The following is a 10,000-nucleotide window of genomic DNA, read 5'->3' as shown; positions in this document are numbered from 1 at the left end:
ATATTCGAAAGTGCGGAGCTCCGCCGTCAGAGGCCGGGTTTTCGCACGGGGTATCCGCCCCGGGCGCCTCTCGGGCGGCCTTCCCAACTGCCGTCGACCGCCCGGAGGGGGAAACAGAAAATATTCGAAAGTGCGGAGCTCCGCCGTCAGAGGCCGGGTTTTCGCACGGGGTATCCGCCCCGGGCGCCTCTCGGGCGGCCTTCCCAACTGCCGTCGACCGCCTGGAGGGGGAAATAGAAAATATTCGATAGTGCGGAGCTCCGCCGTCAGAGGCCGTTCCAGTGCTTTTGGGTGGCTGGAAACACCCTCACGATGGTCTGATTATACTCTTAGGGGCCTCCCCTGTGTCGCCCTGGAGGTCACCCATTCAAAACATGCTCACCTATATACGTTTCGGAAAGTATTTTGGTGAACGCTCACTTTCTAAGCCTTTTAGCCTTCTTGACCCCCTAACTCCCCATATCTGGTTTACCTACTACAGCGCCCCTAACGACCAAAATCGGTACTGCATACCCCTGGTACCCCCGCCATTGAAAATGAATGGGGGAATTTTTTTAATTTCTCAATCCGGCCAGGAGGCCTCTTTTTCGGCCACGCTCGGCCGGCGAGCCGGTCCGCTCTTTACCCCTGGTACCCCCAGCCCTACCCCTGGTACCTCCCCCATTGAAAATGAATGGCGACCCCTGGTACCCCCAGCAACACCCCTGGTACCCTCAGCCTTACCCCTGGTACCCTCAGCTCAACCCCTGGTACCCCCAGCCTAACCCCTGGTACCCTCAGCGGCACCCCTGGTACCCTCAGCAACACCCCTGGTACCCCCAGCCAGCTTCGCCCCTGGTACCCTCAGCCTTACCCCTGGTACCCTCAGCCCAACCCCTGGTACCCTCAGCCCAACCCCTGGTACCCCCAGCCAGCTTCGCCCCTGGTACCCTCAGCCTTACCCCTGGTACCCCCAGCCTTACCCCTGGTACCTCCAGCCTAACCCCTGGTACCTCCAGCCTTACCCCTGGTACCTCCAGCCTTACCCCTGGTACCTCCAGCCTTACCCCTGGTACCTCCAGCCGTACCCCTGGTACCCTCAGCCTTACCCCTGGTACCCTCAGCCTTACCCCTGGTACCCTCAGCCTTACCCCTGGTACCCTCAGCCGCACCCCTGGTACCCTCAGCGGCACCCCTGGTACCCTCAGCCTTACCCCTGGTACCCTCAGCCGCACCCCTGGTACCCTCAGCGGCACCCCTGGTACCCTCAGCCTTACCCCTGGTACCCTCAGCCGCACCCCTGGTACCCTCAGCGGCACCCCTGGTACCCTCAGCGGCACCCCTGGTACCCTCAGCCGTACCCCTGGTACCCTCAGCCGAACCCCTGGTACCCTCAGCGGCACCCCTGGTACCCTCAGCGGCACCCCTGGTACCCTCAGCGGCACCCCTGGTACCCTCAGCCGTACCCCTGGTACCCTCATCGGCACCCCTGGTACCCTCAGCGGCACCCCTGGTACCCTCAGCGGCACCCCTGGTACCCTCAGCTGCACCCCTGGTACCCTCAGCGGCACCCCTGGTACCCTCAGCGGCACCCCTGGTACCTCCGCCATTGAAAATGAATGGGCGGCCTTCCCACCTGCCGTCAGCCGCCCGGAGGGGGAAATAGAAAATATTCGAAAGTGCGGAGCTCCGCCGTCAGAGGCCGGCTTTTCGCCCGGGGTATCCGCCCCGGGGCGCCTCTCGGGCGACCTTCCCAACTGCCGTCGGCCGCCCGGAGGGGGAAATAGAAAATATTCGAAAGTGCGGAGCTCCGCCGTCAGAGGCCGGCTTTTCGCCCGAGGTATCCGCCCCGGGGCGCCTCTCGGGCGGCCTTCCCAACTGCCGTCGGCCGCCCGGAGGGGGAAATAGAAAATATTCGAAAGTGCGGAGCTCCGCCGTCAGAGGCCGGCTTTTCGCCCGAGGTATCCGCCCCGGGCGCCTCTCGGGCGGCCTTCCCAACTGCCGTCGGCCGCCCGGAGGGGGAAATAGAAAATATTCGAAAGTGCGGAGCTCCGCCGTCAGAGGCCGGCTTTTCGCCCGAGGTATCCGCCCCGGGCGCCTCTCGGGCGGCCTTCCCAACTGCCGTCGGCCGCCCGGAGGGGGAAATAGAAAATATTCGAAAGTGCGGAGCTCCGCCGTCAGAGGCCGGCTTTTCGCCCGAGGTATCCGCCCCGGGCGCCTCTCGGGCGGCCTTCCCAACTGCCGTCGGCCGCCCGGAGGGGGAAATAGAAAATATTCGAAAGTGCGGAGCTCCGCCGTCAGAGGCCGGCTTTTCGCCCGAGGTATCCGCCCCGGGCGCCTCTCGGGCGGCCTTCCCAACTGCCGTCGGCCGCCCGGAGGGGGAGATAGAAAATATTCGAAAGTGCGGAGCTCCGCCGTCAGAGGCCGGCTTTTCGCCCGAGGTATCCGCCCCGGGCGCCTCTCGGGCGGCCTTCCCAACTGCCGTCGACCGCCCGGAGGGGGAAATAGAAAATATTCGAAAGTGCGGAGCTCCGCCGTCAGAGGCCGGCTTTTCGCCCGAGGTATCCGCCCCGGGGCGCCTCTCGGGCGGCCTTCCCAACTGCCGTCGGCCGCCCGGAGGGGGAAATAGAAAATATTCGAAAGTGCGGAGCTCCGCCGTCAGAGGCCGGCTTTTCGCCCGAGGTATCCGCCCCGGGCGCCTCTCGGGCGGCCTTCCCAACTGCCGTCGGCCGCCCGGAGGGGGAAATAGAAAATATTCGAAAGTGCGGAGCTCCGCCGTCAGAGGCCGGCTTTTCGCCCGAGGTATCCGCCCCGGGCGCCTCTCGGGCGGCCTTCCCAACTGCCGTCGGCCGCCCGGAGGGGGAAATAGAAAATATTCGAAAGTGCGGAGCTCCGCCGTCAGAGGCCGGCTTTTCGCCCGAGGTATCCGCCCCGGGCGCCTCTCGGGCGGCCTTCCCAACTGCCGTCGGCCGCCCGGAGGGGGAAATAGAAAATATTCGAAAGTGCGGAGCTCCGCCGTCAGAGGCCGGCTTTTCGCCCGAGGTATCCGCCCCGGGCGCCTCTCGGGCGGCCTTCCCAACTGCCGTCGACCGCCCGGAGGGGGAAATAGAAAATATTCGAAAGTGCGGAGCTCCGCCGTCAGAGGCCGGCTTTTCGCCCGAGGTATCCGCCCCGGGCGCCTCTCGGGCGGCCTTCCCAACTGCCGTCGACCGCCCGGAGGGGGAGATAGAAAATATTCGAAAGTGCGGAGCTCCGCCGTCAGAGGCCGGCTCCACGCTTCATTCATCCGACCGAGACGCCTCTCCGCCGGCCACACTCGGCTGCGGGGCCGGCCCGCTCTCCGCCATTGAAAATGAATGGGGGGCATTTTCTCATGCTTTCAATCCGCCTAAGAGGCATCTTTCCCGGCCAACTTTGTGCCCCTGGTACCTCCAGCATCGAGAAAGCATGGTGACTCGTCCGACACATGCCCCCCTATATACGTTTCGGAAAGTATTTTGGTGAACGGTCACTTTCTAAGCCTTTCGCCTTCTTGACCCCCTAACTCCGCATATCTGGTTTACCTACTACAGCGCCCCTAACGACCAAAATCGGTACTGCTACCCCTGGTACCCCCGCCATTGAAAATGAATGGGGGAATTTTTTTAATCCCCCAGGCCGGCCAGGAGGCCCCTTTCCCGGCCAAACTCGCACGCTGGGCCGGCCCGCTCTTTACCCCTGGTACCCCCGCCATTGAAAATGAATGGGGGAATTTTTTCAATCTCCCAATCCGACCAAGAGGCCTCTTTTCCGGCCAAACTCGCACGCCGGGCCGGCCCGCTCTTTACCCCTGGTACCCCCAGCTCTACCCCTGGTACCCCCGCCATTGAAAATGAATGGGGGAATTTTTTCAATCTCCCAATCCGACCAAGAGGCCTCTTTTCCGGCCAAACTCGCACGCCGGGCCGGCCCGCTCTTTACCCCTGGTACCCCCAGCTCTACCCCTGGTACCCCCGCCATTGAAAATGAATGGGGGAATTTTTTCAATCTCCCAATCCGACCAAGAGGCCTCTTTTCCGGCCAAACTCGCACGCCGGGCCGGCCCGCTCTTTACCCCTGGTACCCCCAGCTCTACCCCTGGTACCCCCGCCATTGAAAATGAATGGGGGAATTTTTTCAATCTCCCACGCCGGCCAAGAGGCCTTTTTCCCGGGCACGCACGCTCGCCGGGCCGGCCCGCTATTATTAAACTCTCACCCCTGCAAGGAGGCCTTTTTCCCGGGCACGCACGCTCGCGGGGCCGGCCCGCTATTATTAAACTCTCACGCCGGCCAAGAGGCCTTTTTCCCGGGCACGCACGCTCGCCGGGCCGGCCCGCTATTATTAAACTCTCACGCCTGCAAGGAGGCCTTTTTCCCGGGCACGCACGCTCGCCGGGCCGGCCCGCTATTATTGAACTCTCACGCCTGCAAGGAGGCCTTTTTCCCGGGCACGCACGCTCGCGGAGCCGGCCCGCTATTATTAAACTCTCACGCCTGCAAGGAGGCCTTTTTCCCGGGCACGCACGCTCGCCGGGCCGGCCCGCTATTATTAAACTCTCACGCCTGCAAGGAGGCCTTTTTCCCGGGCACGCACGCTCGCCGGGCCGGCCCGCTATTATTAAACTCTCACGCCTGCAAGGAGGCCTTTTTCCCGGGCACGCACGCTCGCCGGGCCGGCCCGCTATTATTAAACTCTCACGCCGGCCAAGAGGCCCTTTTCCCGGGCACGCACGCTCGATGAGCCGGCCCGCTATTATTAAACTCTCACGCCGGCCAAGAGGCCCTTTTCCCGGGCACGCACGCTCGATGAGCCGGCCCGCTATTATTAAACTCTCACGCCGGCCAAGAGGCCCTTTTTCCCGGCCACGCACGCTCGCGGAGCCGGCCCGCTATTATTAAACTCTCACGCCTGCAAGGAGGCCTTTTTCCCGGGCACGCACGCTCGCCGGGCCGGCCCGCTATTATTAAACTCTCACGCCTGCAAGGAGGCCTTTTTCCCGGGCACGCACGCTCGCCGGGCCGGCCCGCTATTATTAAACGCTCACGCCTGCAAGGAGGCCTTTTTCCCGGGCACGCACGCTCGCCGGGCCGGCCCGCTATTATTAAACTCTCACGCCGGCCAAGAGGCCCTTTTCCCGGGCACGCACGCTCGCCGAGCCGGCCCGCTATTATTAAACTCTCAGGCCCGCTATTATTAAACTCTCACGCCGGCCAAGAGGCCCTTTTCCCGGGCACGCACGCTCGATGAGCCGGCCCGCTATTATTAAACTCTCACGCCTGCAAGGAGGCCTTTTTCCCGGGCACGCACGCTCGCCGGGCCGGCCCGCTATTATTAAACTCTCACGCCTGCAAGGAGGCCCTTTTCCCGGGCACGCACGCTCGCCGAGCCGGCCCGCTATTATTAAACTCTCACGCCGGCCAAGAGGCCCTTTTTCCCGGCCACGCACGCTCGCGGAGCCGGCCCGCTATTATTAAACTCTCACGCCTGCAAGGAGGCCTTTTTCCCGGGCACGCACGCTCGCCGGGCCGGCCCGCTATTATTAAACTCTCACGCCTGCAAGGAGGCCTTTTTCCCGGGCACGCACGCTCGCCGGGCCGGCCCGCTATTATTAAACTCTCACGCCGGCCAAGAGGCCCTTTTCCCGGGCACGCACGCTCGATGAGCCGGCCCGCTATTATTAAACTCTCACGCCGGCCAAGAGGCCCTTTTCCCGGGCACGCACGCTCGCCGAGCCGGCCCGCTATTATTAAACTCTCAGGCCCGCTATTATTAAACTCTCACGCCGGCCAAGAGGCCCTTTTCCCGGGCACGCACGCTCGATGAGCCGGCCCGCTATTATTAAACTCTCACGCCTGCAAGGAGGCCTTTTTCCCGGGCACGCACGCTCGCTGAGCCGGCCCGCTATTATTAAACTCTCACGCCGGCCAAGAGGCCCTTTTCCCGGGCACGCACGCTCGCCGAGCCGGCCCGCTATTATTAAACTCTCACGCCGGCCAAGAGGCCTTTTTCCCGGGCACGCACGCTCGCCGAGCCGGCCCGCTATTATTAAACTCTCACGCCGGCCAGGAGGCATTTTTCCCGGGCACGCACGCTCGCCGTGCACGCCCGCCATTTGCCTACCACACCGCCGTCTGGCGGACACCAAGCGGTACCGCCGACCCCTCCCGTTGAAAATGAATGGGGGATTTTTTTTCAATCCCCCAAGCCGGCCAAGAGGCCTTTTTCCCGGGCACGCACGCTCGATGAGCCGGCCCGCTATTATTAAACTCTTACGCCTGCAAGGAGGCCTTTTTCCCGGGCACGCACGCTCGCCGAGCCGGCCCGCTATTATTAAACTCTCACGCCTGCAAGGAGGCCTTTTTCCCGGGCACGCACGCTCGATGAGCCGGCCCGCTATTATTAAACTCTCACGCCGGCCAGGAGGCATTTTTCCCGGGCACGCACGCTCGCCGTGCAGGCCCGCCATTTGCCTACCACACCGCCGTCTGGCGGACACCACGCGGTACCGCCGACCCCTCCCGTTGAAAATGAATGGGGGATTTTTTTTTACAATCCCCCAAGCCGGCCAAGAGGCCTTTTTCCCGGGCACGCACGCTCGATGAGCCGGCCCGCTATTATTAAACTCTCACGCCGGCCAAGAGGCCCTTTTCCCGGGCACGCACGCTCGATGAGCCGGCCCGCTATTATTAAACGCTCACGCCTGCAAGGAGGCCTTTTTCCCGGGCACGCACGCTCGCCGGGCCGGCCCGCTATTATTAAACTCTCACGCCGGCCAAGAGGCCTTTTTCCCGGGCACGCACGCTCGATGAGCCGGCCCGCTATTATTAAACTCTTACGCCTGCAAGGAGGCCTTTTTCCCGGGCACGCACGCTCGCCGAGCCGGCCCGCTATTATTAAACTCTCACGCCTGCAAGGAGGCCTTTTTCCCGGGCACGCACGCTCGCAGAGCCGGCCCGCTATTATTAAACTCTCACGCCGGCCAGGAGGCCTTTTTCCCGGGCACGCACGCTCGCCGTGCAGGCCCGCCATTTGCCTACCACACCGCCGTCTGGCGGACACCAAGCGGTACCGCCGACCCCTCCCGTTGAAAATGAATGGGGGATTTTTTTTCAATCCCCCAAGCCGGCCAAGAGGCCTTTTTCCCGGGCACGCACGCTCGCCGGGCCGGCCCGCTATTATTAAACGCTCAGGCCGGCCAAGAGGCCCTTTTCCCGGGCACGCACGCTCGATGAGCCGGCCCGCTATTATTAAACTCTCACGCCGGCCAAGAGGCCCTTTTCCCGGGCACGCACGCTCGATGAGCCGGCCCGCTATTATTAAACGCTCACGCCTGCAAGGAGGCCTTTTTCCCGGGCACGCACGCTCGCCGGGCCGGCCCGCTATTATTAAACTCTCACGCCGGCCAAGAGGCCTTTTTCCCGGGCACGCACGCTCGATGAGCCGGCCCGCTATTATTAAACTCTTACGCCTGCAAGGAGGCCTTTTTCCCGGGCACGCACGCTCGCCGGGCCGGCCCGCTATTATTAAACTCTCACGCCGGCCAAGAGGCCTTTTTCCCGGGCACGCACGCTCTCCGGGCCGGCCCGCTATTATTAAACTCTCACGCCTGCAAGGAGGCCTTTTTCCCGGGCACGCACGCTCGCCGTGCAGGCCCGCCATTTGCCTACCACACCGCCGTCTGGCGGACACCAAGCGGTACCGCCGACCCCTCCCGTTGAAAATGAATGGGGGATTTTTTTTCAATCCCCCAAGCCGGCCAAGAGGCCTTTTTCCCGGGCACGCACGCTCGCCGGGCCGGCCCGCTATTATTAAACGCTCAGGCCGGCCAAGAGGCCCTTTTCCCGGGCACGCACGCTCGCAGAGCCGGTCCGCTATTATTAAACGCTCACGCCTGCAAGGAGGCCTTTTTCCCGGGCACGCACGCTCGCGGGGCCGGCCCGCTATTATTAAACTCTCACGCCGGCCAAGAGGCCCTTTTCCCGGGCACGCACGCTCGCCGAGCCGGCCCGCTATTATTAAACTCTCACGCCTGCAAGGAGGCCCTTTTCCCGGGCACGCACGCTCGATGAGCCGGCCCGCTATTATTAAACTCTCACGCCTGCAAGGAGGCCTTTTTCCCGGGCACGCACGCTCGCGGGGCCGGCCCGCTATTATTAAACGCTCAGGCCGGCCAAGAGGCCCTTTTCCCGGGCACGCACGCTCGATGAGCCGGCCCGCTATTATTAAACGCTCAGGCCGGCCAAGAGGCCCTTTTCCCGGGCACGCACGCTCGCAGAGCCGGCCCGCTATTATTAAACTCTCACGCCTGCAAGGAGGCCCTTTTCCCGGGCACGCACGCTCGATGAGCCGGCCCGCTATTATTAAACTCTCACGCCGGCCAAGAGGCCCTTTTCCCGGGCACGCACGCTCGCCGAGCCGGCCCGCTATTATTAAACTCTCACGCCTGCAAGGAGGCCCTTTTCCCGGGCACGCACGCTCGATGAGCCGGCCCGCTATTATTAAACTCTCACGCCTGCAAGGAGGCCTTTTTCCCGGGCACGCACGCTCGCGGGGCCGGCCCGCTATTATTAAACGCTCAGGCCGGCCAAGAGGCCCTTTTCCCGGGCACGCACGCTCGATGAGCCGGCCCGCTATTATTAAACGCTCAGGCCGGCCAAGAGGCCCTTTTCCCGGGCACGCACGCTCGCAGAGCCGGCCCGCTATTATTAAACTCTCACGCCTGCAAGGAGGCCCTTTTCCCGGGCACGCACGCTCGATGAGCCGGCCCGCTATTATTAAACTCTCACGCCTGCAAGGAGGCCTTTTTCCCGGGCACGCACGCTCGCCGGGCCGGCCCGCTATTATTAAACTCTCACGCCGGCCAAGAGGCCTTTTTCCCGTGCACGCACGCTCGCCGAGCCGGCCCGCTATTATTAAACTCTCACGCCTGCAAGGAGGCCTTTTTCCCGGGCACGCACGCTCGCCGGGCCGGCCCGCTATTATTAAACTCTCACGCCTGCAAGGAGGCCTTTTTCCCGGGCACGCACGCTCGCCGGGCCGGCCCGCTATTATTAAACGCTCACGCCTGCAAGGAGGCCTTTTTCCCGGGCACGCACGCTCGCCGGGCCGGCCCGCTATTATTAAACTCTCACGCCGGCCAAGAGGCCCTTTTCCCGGGCACGCACGCTCGATGAGCCGGCCCGCTATTATTAAACTCTCACGCCGGCCAAGAGGCCTTTTTCCCGGGCACGCACGCTCGCCGAGCCGGCCCGCCTTTTGCCTACCACACCGCCGTCTGGCGGACACCGACCCCTGGTACATCTGCCATTGAAAATGAATGGGGGAATTTTTTCAAACTCCCAATCCGAGCAAGAGGCCCCTTTTCCGGCCACACTCGCCCGCCGGGCCGGCCCGCTCTTTACCCCTGGTACCCCCAGCAACACCCCTGGTACCCCCAGCCTTGCCCCTGGTACCTCCCCCATTGAAAATGAATGGTGACCCCTGGTACCCCCAGCAACACCCCTGGTACCCTCAACCTTACCCCTGGTACCCTCAGCTGCACCCCTGGTACCCTCAGCCTTACCCCTGGTACCCCCAGCCAGCTTCGCCCCTGGTACCCCCAGCCTTGCCCCTGGTACCTCCGCCATTGAAAATGAATGGGGGAATTTTTTCAAACTCCCAATACGACCAAGAGGCCCCTTTTCCGGCCAAACTCGCACGCCGGGCCGGCCCGCTCTTTACCCCTGGTACCCCCAGCTCTACCCCTGGTACCCCCGCCATTGAAAATGAATGGGGGAATTTTTTCAAACTCCCAATCCGACCAAGAGGCCCCTTTTCCGGCCACACTCGCCCGCCGGGCCGGCCCGCTCTTTACCCCTGGTACCCCCAGCCTTGCCCCTGGTACCTCCGCCATTGGAAATGAATGGGGGATTTTTTTCAAACTCCCAATCCGACCGAGAGGCCTCTTTCCCGGCCACACTCGCCCGCCGGGCCGGCCCGCTCTTTACCCCTGGTACCCTCA

The sequence above is a fragment of the Hippocampus guttulatus genome, unplaced genomic scaffold (genome assembly GCF_054856545.1).
Source record: "Hippocampus guttulatus isolate MCC_2025c unplaced genomic scaffold, RoL_Hgut_1.0 HiC_scaffold_99, whole genome shotgun sequence".
NCBI classification, from domain to species: domain Eukaryota; kingdom Metazoa; phylum Chordata; class Actinopteri; order Syngnathiformes; family Syngnathidae; genus Hippocampus; species Hippocampus guttulatus.
Note: the sequence above shows the minus strand (reverse complement) of the source record.